Source organism: Ictidomys tridecemlineatus, chromosome 12 (genome assembly GCF_052094955.1).
Source record: "Ictidomys tridecemlineatus isolate mIctTri1 chromosome 12, mIctTri1.hap1, whole genome shotgun sequence".
In the NCBI taxonomy this organism is placed as follows: domain Eukaryota; kingdom Metazoa; phylum Chordata; class Mammalia; order Rodentia; family Sciuridae; genus Ictidomys; species Ictidomys tridecemlineatus.
The window spans coordinates 84,384,720-84,394,819 of NC_135488.1; positions in this window are offsets into that span (position 1 = coordinate 84,384,720).

Here is a 10,100-nt window from a genome sequence, read left to right on the forward strand (position 1 = left end):
CTTTCTGCCGCTCATGCCCCATATCTTCAAACTACAGCCTCTTCACTCCCCAGGGCTCTCTAGGATTTCCTTCATAGCATTGTGCCATATGCCATACGTTTTTCTCTTTTCCTTCCCACTAATGCCTCCCATCTTCATCTTTCCTCTCTTAAGACTCAGATTTCATGTACATTGTACAATATTTTGAGTTAAGGTATTCATGTAATCTTAAACACTGCAGCAATTGCCTAAAGCTCAATGGTCATTAAAGATCAGAATGATTGGGAAAAAAAATTCAACAAGATTGCCTCACTTTGGGGCTGGGATTGTGGCTCAGTGGTAGAGTGCTTGCCTAGCAAGTGTGAGGTACTGGGATCAATTCTCAGCACCACATATAAATATAGAAAGATCCTAATAAACTAATAAAATATTTTTTTTAAAAAAAATTTTGCCTCACTTTAAATGGTTTGCCATCTTCATTTCTGTCTGCTGAGGCAACCTGAGTTCAGGATACCAGTCTTTAGGACTGGTCGCATCACAACCCATTGCTGAACTAATTATAGGAAAGGACACATTCTAGAGGTTGCTGGAGTGAAATATGTGATCCGAAGGGGTGGTCCCCTTCCATAAACTCCAATATATCACAGCCACCCTTATAGGAATTAAATTATCAATTTTACCCTATACTTCAATTCCAAGACTCACTTGGCCTATTCCTCCATAATGGATGTTTTGGCCACTGAATATCAGAACCACCTTTCAGGTAGGAGAATCTTCTACTTTGCAAGGCTTTGGAGTTAGCTCTCTTCTAAGGCTAATTTAGTCCTTCTACTTATATGCAACACTTATGAGGTTTCTATTGAACTCTGGACATTCAAAATTCTTGATTTCCTTGACAGACTCGAGAGCTAGTATCACTAGGGTTAAATACAAGGCATCCTCTCTGCAGGGGCAGCTTCAGTGGTGAGTACACAATTCAGTTCCTGACACAGGAAGTGGCACGTCAGGGAAGGTAGCAGTGGCAGATGTGGTATAATTGAGTTTCTGATTCAGAAGTGACAACTGTACACATGTATTGTCTAGAATTTGGTGACAGCAATGGTACCAAAAATGGTTTTCTTATCAGAACCCTTCCTGAGTCATGGATTGGACACCATTCCTATCTTGAGCAGCTTCCCTAGCTCTCCCACAGTCCTGTGAGTTACCTACGACCCTTTTAAGATTTCTTTTCAGCCATAGACAGCTCTGCTGCTTGCACCCAGCCTCCTGAGAAGGGATTGGAGAAGCAAATCATTATATTGAATGTTCTTCTTGTAGAGAGACTATAGAGATTTCCACTTCTACCAAACCCAAGTAACTGACACTGGACTTATTTTCCTATTGCAGACAACTTAAAAATTGCACACAATGTATGAAATCATTATGTTCAGAAATTGCTCAACAGGACTGTGATGGCTAAAAGAAAGGAACCAATGGGGCAAGCCATATCATCGTCTGTGGGCAGTCTTTCTGAATGGAAGCACCCTGAGAAGGAACCCAAGCAGAGCACAGTGGTCTTGCTTGGCTGGCAAGATCATTAGGCAGCATAGCATAGAGAATGGAATATGATAGCAGAAGGGCTAAGTTGCTGAATACTAAGTTGCATATGCAGAAGGTGGAACTCAACCTGGCTAGTCAAAGAACTGCCGGGGGAGCTGGGAATCACAGAGTTGAGAGACATTTGAATTTCAACTGATCAATGTGAAGAGACCTTTTAATAGAAATCACATAAGTGTTGCACATAAGCAGAAGGACTGAATTAGCCTTAGAATAGAGCTAACTCCAAAGATGTCCCCAACAAAGTTCAGAAATAAACCTCAGAAAGAGGAAGTTCATCCCCACTACCATGTGCCAGCCAAACCAAAGGCATCATTTTTTAAAGGACAACAAAATACAGACATCCAAAGACATAAAATTTAGAATGTTCAAAACTACCAGACATGCAAATAACGGGGGAATTTAACCTAAAATCAGGGGGAAACTCGGTAGATAGAAAGAAGCCCAGAAATGACAGCGATAATGAAAATAATAGACAAGAAAATAAAAAGAACCTTAATATGCAAAGGATTTAAAGGAAAACATGAACATAGGAGGGAAATAGAGGATATTCAAAAAGAACCAAATGGTACTTCCAAGAGCTAAAAAATACAGCACATGAAATAAATAATTCACTGGTGGCGCTTAACAGGAATTTGGCATTGTAGAAATATCTGAATTGAAGACATGACAATGAAACCATCCAAAGTAAGGCACACAGAGAGAAATACACACACACACACACACACACACACACACACACACACAAAGGGGGGGGGAGAGAAAGAGCCTCAATGACCTGTGAAACAATGTCAAATGATTTGACATTACACACAAAAGTGGAGTTCTAACAAAGGACCGGGAACAATGGCTTATAGACATAATAGCCCCAAACATTTCAAATTTAATGAAATTATAAACTTATAAATCCAAGAAGCTCAATATATCCAAAGCAGGGAAAAAAAAGTAAACCACCTCAAACAAACACTTCATAATCAAATCACTGGAACCCAGTAAGAAATAGACAAAATTTAAAGCAGAAAAATACACTTTATGTACTGGAGAAATAATTGCAGACATCAAAAACAATTCAAATTAGAATTTAATGGAATAATATCTTTACAATGATGAAAAGAACAAGCAGAAGGAGAAGGGGAAAGCACTGCAGTCTAGAATTCTATATCTACCTGTAAGTCATGACATAAGTCAGAAAGCTAAGGCAGGAGGATTGTAAGTTTGAGACCAGCCACAGCAACTTGGTTGAACCGTGTCTCAAAATATAAAATACAGGGGGGCTAGGATTGTGGCTCAGCGGTAGAGCGCTGCCTAGCCCAGGTGGGACCTGGGTTCAAACCTCAGCACCACATAAAAATAAAGGCCTTGTGTTGTGTCCATCTACATCTAAAAAATAAATGTTAAAAAAGAGGTTTTTTTTAAAAAAAAATATATATATATAATACAAGTGGGTCCAGAATGCAGCTCTGTGGTAAAGTGCCCTGAGCTTAATTCCTAGTACCATGGAGGAAAAATGGGACAAAGAAAATTTTTTTCTCAGACAACAAAGAGCTAAATTTTTTTTTTAACCAGAAGATCTGCACAATAAAAAATATTAAAGGACGTTTACAAAACAGAAAGAAATGATACCAGATAGAAACTTGAATCTATACACAGCAATTTAAGCTCTAGAGAGAGTAAATATGAGACATTTTAAAAATATTTCTTTAAAATATAATCTAATGCAAACATAATAGCAATATATTACATAGCTTTAACATATAGAAATAAAATCTACAACATCAATAACACAAGGATAGAAAAACAGGAGTAGAAATATGCTCTTATAAAGTCTTTACATTATACATTAAGTGATAAGATAGTATTTGAAGTTGTCTTTGTCCATTCCTGATGTTATAACGAAATGCCTTAGGCCGGATAATTTGTAAATAATAGAAATGTATTTCTCAGAGTTCTAAGAGGCTAGGAAGTCCAAGATCAAGGTACCAGTGGACTTGGTGTCTGGTAAGTGCTCATTCTCTGCTTTCAAGATTGCAATGGTGCCTTGTTGCTTCATCCTCCACAGGTGAAGAAACAAACACTAGATCCTCAGGTGATGGAAAGGCAAAAAGAGAAAAAGAAAAAGGATAAACCAGCAAGTGCTTTTATAAGAATATTAATTCCATCCATGAGTTCTTCACTTTCTTAAATCACCTCCCAAAGGACTCATCTGTTCAAACCATCGGGTAAATTCCAACATGTATTTTGGAGGGACACATACACTGAAACCACAGCAAAACTAGACTAGAAAATATCAAAGGTGCACACTGTAAAATTAGAACAACTAGTATAAAAATAATAAAAGAGGTATAGCTTTTAAGCCATTAATGATGATAAAATGGAATACAAAATAAATGAATTAATAGACAAAAAATGCAGGAGGATGCCAAGACCATTCAATGAGGAAAGCACAGTGTCTTCAATGAATGGTTCCACAAAACTAGATACACACACCCACACAGAATGAATTTAGATCCTTACCTCACAAAATATGCAAAAAATAACTCAGAATTGATCAGCAACCACATAAAAGAGCGGAAAGCATAAACTCTTAGGGGAAAACACAGGGGTATATTTCATAATATTGGATTTGGTAAGAGTTTCTTAGATATTACATTAAATGCATAAGCAATAAGAGAAGGATAAACAACTTCATCAAAATTAAAAAAAACTTGTCTGCATCAAAGGACAGTATCAAGTGAAAAGGCAATGTAAAGAATGGAGAAAATATAAATACTATGTCTGATAAGGTCTGGCATCTAGCGTAAAGAACTATTATTACTCAACAACAAAAAGGGAAATAATCTAATTTTTTTAAGTGGGCAAAGGACTCAGCCGACATTAGCATGCCTGTAATCCCAGCGGCTCAGAAGGCTGAGGCAGGAGATCACAAAGTGGAAGCCAGCCTCAGCAATTTAGTGAGACTCTGTCTTGGAATAAAAAATTAAAAGGGATGGGGATATAACTTGGTGGTAAAGCACCCCTGGGTTCAATCCCTGATACCAAGACAAAAAAAAAAGGGGGGGGGGGTAAAGAAATATACATTTCTCCAAGCTAAATCTACAAATAAACAATAAGCACATGAAATGATTTTATCATTGTCTTTAGATGAATCAAACAAAAGCCACAAGGAGGTCTTCTTTATTCCCACTAGGATAGCTATAATTAAGGGTGGGAGAGAAGGGGAAAAAATTAACATCTGGTAAAGATATTAAATTGTAACCTAGTATATTGCTGATGAAATGTAAAATGGCTTTTCTGGAAAATAGTTTAATGGTTCCTGAAAAAGTTAATCATAGAATTAATTTATAACTCAGTAATATTGCTTGGGTATATAGTCCCCAAAATAGAAAACAGGTACTTAAATATTTATGTGTCTACCCTGTTCATAGAAGTGCTATTAAGAGTCAAAAAAGTGGAGAGAGCCCAATGAATAAATGGATTAAAAAAAAAATCGTGGCACCTACATACAATGGAATGTTATTCAACCATAAAAGTAACAAAGTCTTTCTAGATGTTACAGTGTGATGAACCTCAAAAACATTATGCTAGGTAAAAGTAGCCAGACACAAAATACCACACATCGTATGTTTCCATGTACATGAAATATCCAAAACAGGTAAATTCACAGAGGCAGTGTACATATTGATGTTGCTATGGGCTGGGTGGGAAGGGAAAATGGAGAGCAATCACTTGATGAGTACAGAATTTCCTTTTAGGGTGATAAAAATAATTTTGAATCTAGAGAGATGTGTTCAATGTACTGAATGCAATGAATTATGTATCTTAAAATGGTTAAGTTTATGTTATTATGAAATATTATGTTATGTGAAATTCACCTCAATTTAAAAAATTGTACCATCACCACCACCACCAACAACAACAACAAAAAGTCAGGAAAGGAGGAAAAAAAGAAATAAAGAACAGCTGGAATGAATAGAAATAGGGCTGGCCATGTGGAAAGTTATATCCTATATGACAACACTAGGGAAGGGTCAAGGGCAACTGGCCCTACTGTCCAGGGGAGGAGAGAGAGAGTGTGTGTGAAGTTTTGTGTTTGAGGACTTGGAAAAACAAGCTGTTAGGGGGCTGGGGCTGTAGCTCAGTGGTAAAGTGCCTGCCTCGCATGTGTGAGACACTGGGTTCAATCCTCAGCACCACATTAAAAATAAATAAAGATATGGTGTGTTCATCTACAACTAAATAAATATTAAAAAAAAAAAGCTGTTTGATTTCTGAGGGCGGGGAGGGAGGAGGCTGGTAGTTCTGGGTTCTGGAGCAGTGGGTGGGTGGGTGATTGACTTACCCTGAGATAGTGGCAGAATCAAGGGGCATGACTGACTACCCTACCCATCTCCACACTGTGCACAGGCCAGGCCCTCCCTCAGCTTCTGTTCAGCTCATCCTCCTCTCCTAGAGCCGCTCTGGCCTCACATGCTCCAGGGGCCCTGGGAATCCTGGACTCAGCAAGGGAGAGGGTTCTGGGCGTAGGTGGTCTGAAGCTGAGCATCTGCACTCTGGAGATGTGGGAGACAGAGGAGCTATGCAAAGAGTGTTCCTGAGACTTTCAGGTAGAGGTGAGTGTTTTTGCAGATGCCACAGGGCCAAGGCCAACCTTTAACCCCTTTACAACAATGTGACCAAACAGGCTGTAAAAATACTGAAATAATTTTGCCTTGCAAGGTAAACACTCCTTGCCGTGAGGACTTTGCCTGGCTCCCTCTGACCTCCTGATTCAACATCTAAAGGGCTAATGCCTGGCTGACCAGGGGGCCTTCAGGACCCTGTTCCAACTGAGGCAGGACCACTCTGGTTGGCCAACAATTGTTAATAACTGAGTTGTTAATAATTGCATGTCATCTTGAGTAAGGTAGAGTTTAGAATCATTGGAACAGTTATGTACCTTCAAGTCACTTTTCTGAGTAGAATAGACTTACCTGGAAGACCCCCAAGAAAACTCATTTAAATAACTTACATTTAAAAGTTCTTATGAAGTTCTGTGATCCAGCAATGTGGGCAGGACAGGAAGAGGTGTCCCCCTGGGACAGGCCACTGTACCACCTCATCTTCACATCCCTCTTTCCTTATGAAAAAGTTGTTAGGTGGTTAGCAGTTTATGGGGAAGGGGGTGTCCTATGTCCTCACCATTCATCCATTCATCCATGGGCCCCAAAAGGAGTGATGATCAGGCCTCTGCTATGTACTGGACTCTGTGGGAGGCGTGGAGATGAATGCAAAGGAGATTAGAAAACAGTACTCTTTCCAAAGAAGTCCCCAAGAAAGTCCCTAGACATGGTTGGTGAGGGACCGCACTGGATGGATACTTATATTCTTTGCCTTGGAAACCAGAACCTTCCTTGGTCCAGGAGCAGAGCTGTCTCCTTGCAGAGGTGAGGTCTGCCAGAACCTAACATGCTGAGAGTTAAGATGGTATTAAAGCAGAACTTGGTATCTGCATGCATCACCTGTGGCTGAGAACCTAGGGCAGACATTGCTCCTATATGTCCCTGAGCAGGTGGAGCATTGCACGCTCCCTGAGGCTGTCCCTGCCCAAAGCTTGCAGGGCAAGGGCTAAGTCCCATGGCTCCCTGCAGACCTCATCCCCACTCTCAGTCCCTGGAGGCTGCCTGGGCTCTGGGAGCTAAGGTCAGGGAAGTGGTAATTGGTGAATAACAACATCTGACATTCACCAGCCACTTTCCCAAGCTTGGTCACTCCTTTGTCCTTTGGTCGTGACAGTTTCATTGTGGATATTAACTCCTCATTAATATCTTGGTTTCAACAGATGCAGGTTGGTGTCTTCATTGGAAAAAGGATTTGGGCAGATGGTGGACCTTGATCCAAGTTGTCCAGTCTATTCAAACCTCTAATCTAAGTCCAGTGCTCTTCCTGCGACACAATCTACTTCCCAGGCAGCATCCCAGGCAAAGGACACTTCCTATCTCAGGGGAAGCTTTGTTCCTGTTCTCACAAAGGGGCAGAGGTGAGTCCTACCTCAGAGGAGTTATCATCCTGCGATGCCCCACATCTACCCAGCACAGGGCACCCTTGCTATGGCCATTCTTATGAACTGCTTGTACCCCATGTAGCGGAATCGCAGGCCACTCCCACTCACCCCACCCCCACCTCAGCAGAGGCCTGTTTCTTAGGGCGAGTACTTTGATAAGTGGATCAAGGAGATACATGAGAACTTCAAGGTGAGTTATGCTTAAGTAACAATAGATGGTTACTTAACCGTTTTCCAGGAGGGCAGATTCTGATAACTTTTAGGGTAATGTTTTTCAAACATTTTGTACTACAAATCACAGGAATGAATCCATTTCTTTTTCATTGTGAACCAGAATACATGACGTATGTATATGTATACAGATACATATGACAAAAGTGTGACAAAATGTTGCTTCATCTTTCTACCTGGCGGTGAATTCTGGATTTTCTCATCCCATTCGGCTTCATGTCTATTTACACAGTGGTGACCTACAAAACGACTTCACAGTCCATTAAAGGATCCTGGGTGGGAAACCCTGCTGTAGGCTGTTTGCTGGGTAAGTATAGCACTTTGAAGTTGAAGGTGAGTGTTCAGAACCACAGAGGAATAAAGAACTCCTACAACTCAACAGAAGAGAAAAAAACAAATAAAAATGATTAAAAGAATTAAAAGATGGGCAAAGAACCCAAACAGACATTTTTCCAAAGAAGAAATACATGGCTGATAAATATATGAAAAGATGCTTAATATCACAGTTGTTAGGAAAATGTAAATTAAAGCCATAATGAGATGCCACTTCATACTCATGAGGATGGATGTTAGCAAAAGCAAACACCAGGGCAAGGTGTGTAAGCACCTGGTGGAGCACTTGCCTAGCAAGCCCACCTGGGTTCAATTCCCAGCACTGCAAAAACAAACAAGAATCCAGAAGATAACAAGTTTTAGCAAGAATGTGAAGATATTGGAACACTGATGAATTATTGGTGTGATTAAAATCCCGAAGCCTCTGTGGGAAATGGTATGGAGGTTCCTCAAAAACTTGAACATGGAACTGACATGTTGTTCTAGCCCATTCAGGCTACTATAGCAAAATACATTAGATCATTAATTTTTTTTCACATTTTTAAATTGGTGCATTATAGTTGTATATAATGGTGGGATGTGTTGTTACATATTCATCCATGCACACAACATAATAATATAATTTGAATATCACTCCCTGGCACTTTCCCACCCCACCCCTCTCCTCCCATGCTCTGGTCCCGTTCCTGTTCTACTGATCTCCCTTTAATTTCCATGAGATCCACTGCCATCTTTCTATTTCTTTTTCCTTTCTAGCGTCTACATATGAAAGAAAACATATAACCCCTGACCTTCTAAATTTGACCTATTTTGCTTAATATAATTTCTAGTTCCATCCATTTTCCTGCAGATAATATAATTCCATTTTTCCTTATGGCTGAATAAAATCCATTGTGTACATATGCCATATTTTCTTTATCCATTCGTCTATTGATGGACGCTAGGCTGGTTCCGTAGTTTGGCTATTGTGAATTGTGCTGCTATAAACATGTATATAAACATCGTAGTATGATGACATTAATTCTTCAGGATAAATACTGAGGAGTGGCATAGCTGGGTCATATGGTGGTTCTGTGCCTAGACTAGATAATTTACAAACAGTAGAAAATTATTGCTCACAGTTTGGGAGGTGGGGAAGTTCATGATCAAGGTGCTGGCAGATTCGATGTCTAGTGAGGACCCATTCCTCATAGGTGACACCATCTGTGCATCCTCACCTGACAGAAAATGTAAACAGGCTCCCTGGGGCTTATTTTCTAAGGGTGCTACTCCCACTCACGAGGATTCCATTCTCATCACCTGATCACCTTCCGAAGACCCCTTCTAAATACAATTGCATAGATTGTTAGGTTTCAATACATGAATGTCAGAGGCACAAGGTTTCACTTTGAAAAGATGAAAAAGTTCTGGAGATGAACGGTCTGGGTGATTGCACAGAAATGTAAATGTACTTGAGGCTACAGAACTGTATACTTGAATATGGTTAAAATGGCACAATCTATGATATGTATATTTTAACACAATCAAACAAACAAATAGGATAGATGGGTTTTACTTTTAAAATGAGATTCCTAGCTTCTCTAAAATATCAGATCTTAGGATCCCAACTCTACATTTCTAGGGTGGCAGAAGCCTGGGCCTGGGTAGTGTTTGCCTCTTGAGACAGAGATAGAAGTGGGCTTTTCTTTCCCTGGAAAGTTTTATGCAAACTTGAAGCAAATTGCCCATAGGGAGAACCCCAAGGTTTTGAAGCTGCAGATGTCTTTGGAGAAGTGAAGTTGTAAATTGTCAATGTAAATTATTTGGGGAGAAATGTGTCTTTGACTGCCTGAACCTCCAGCCTGGACCGAAGCCTCTTTTGCCTCTGGGGTGGAGTTCTTGGACTTACATTGTCACATAGCCCTTAATATCAGTACAAAAG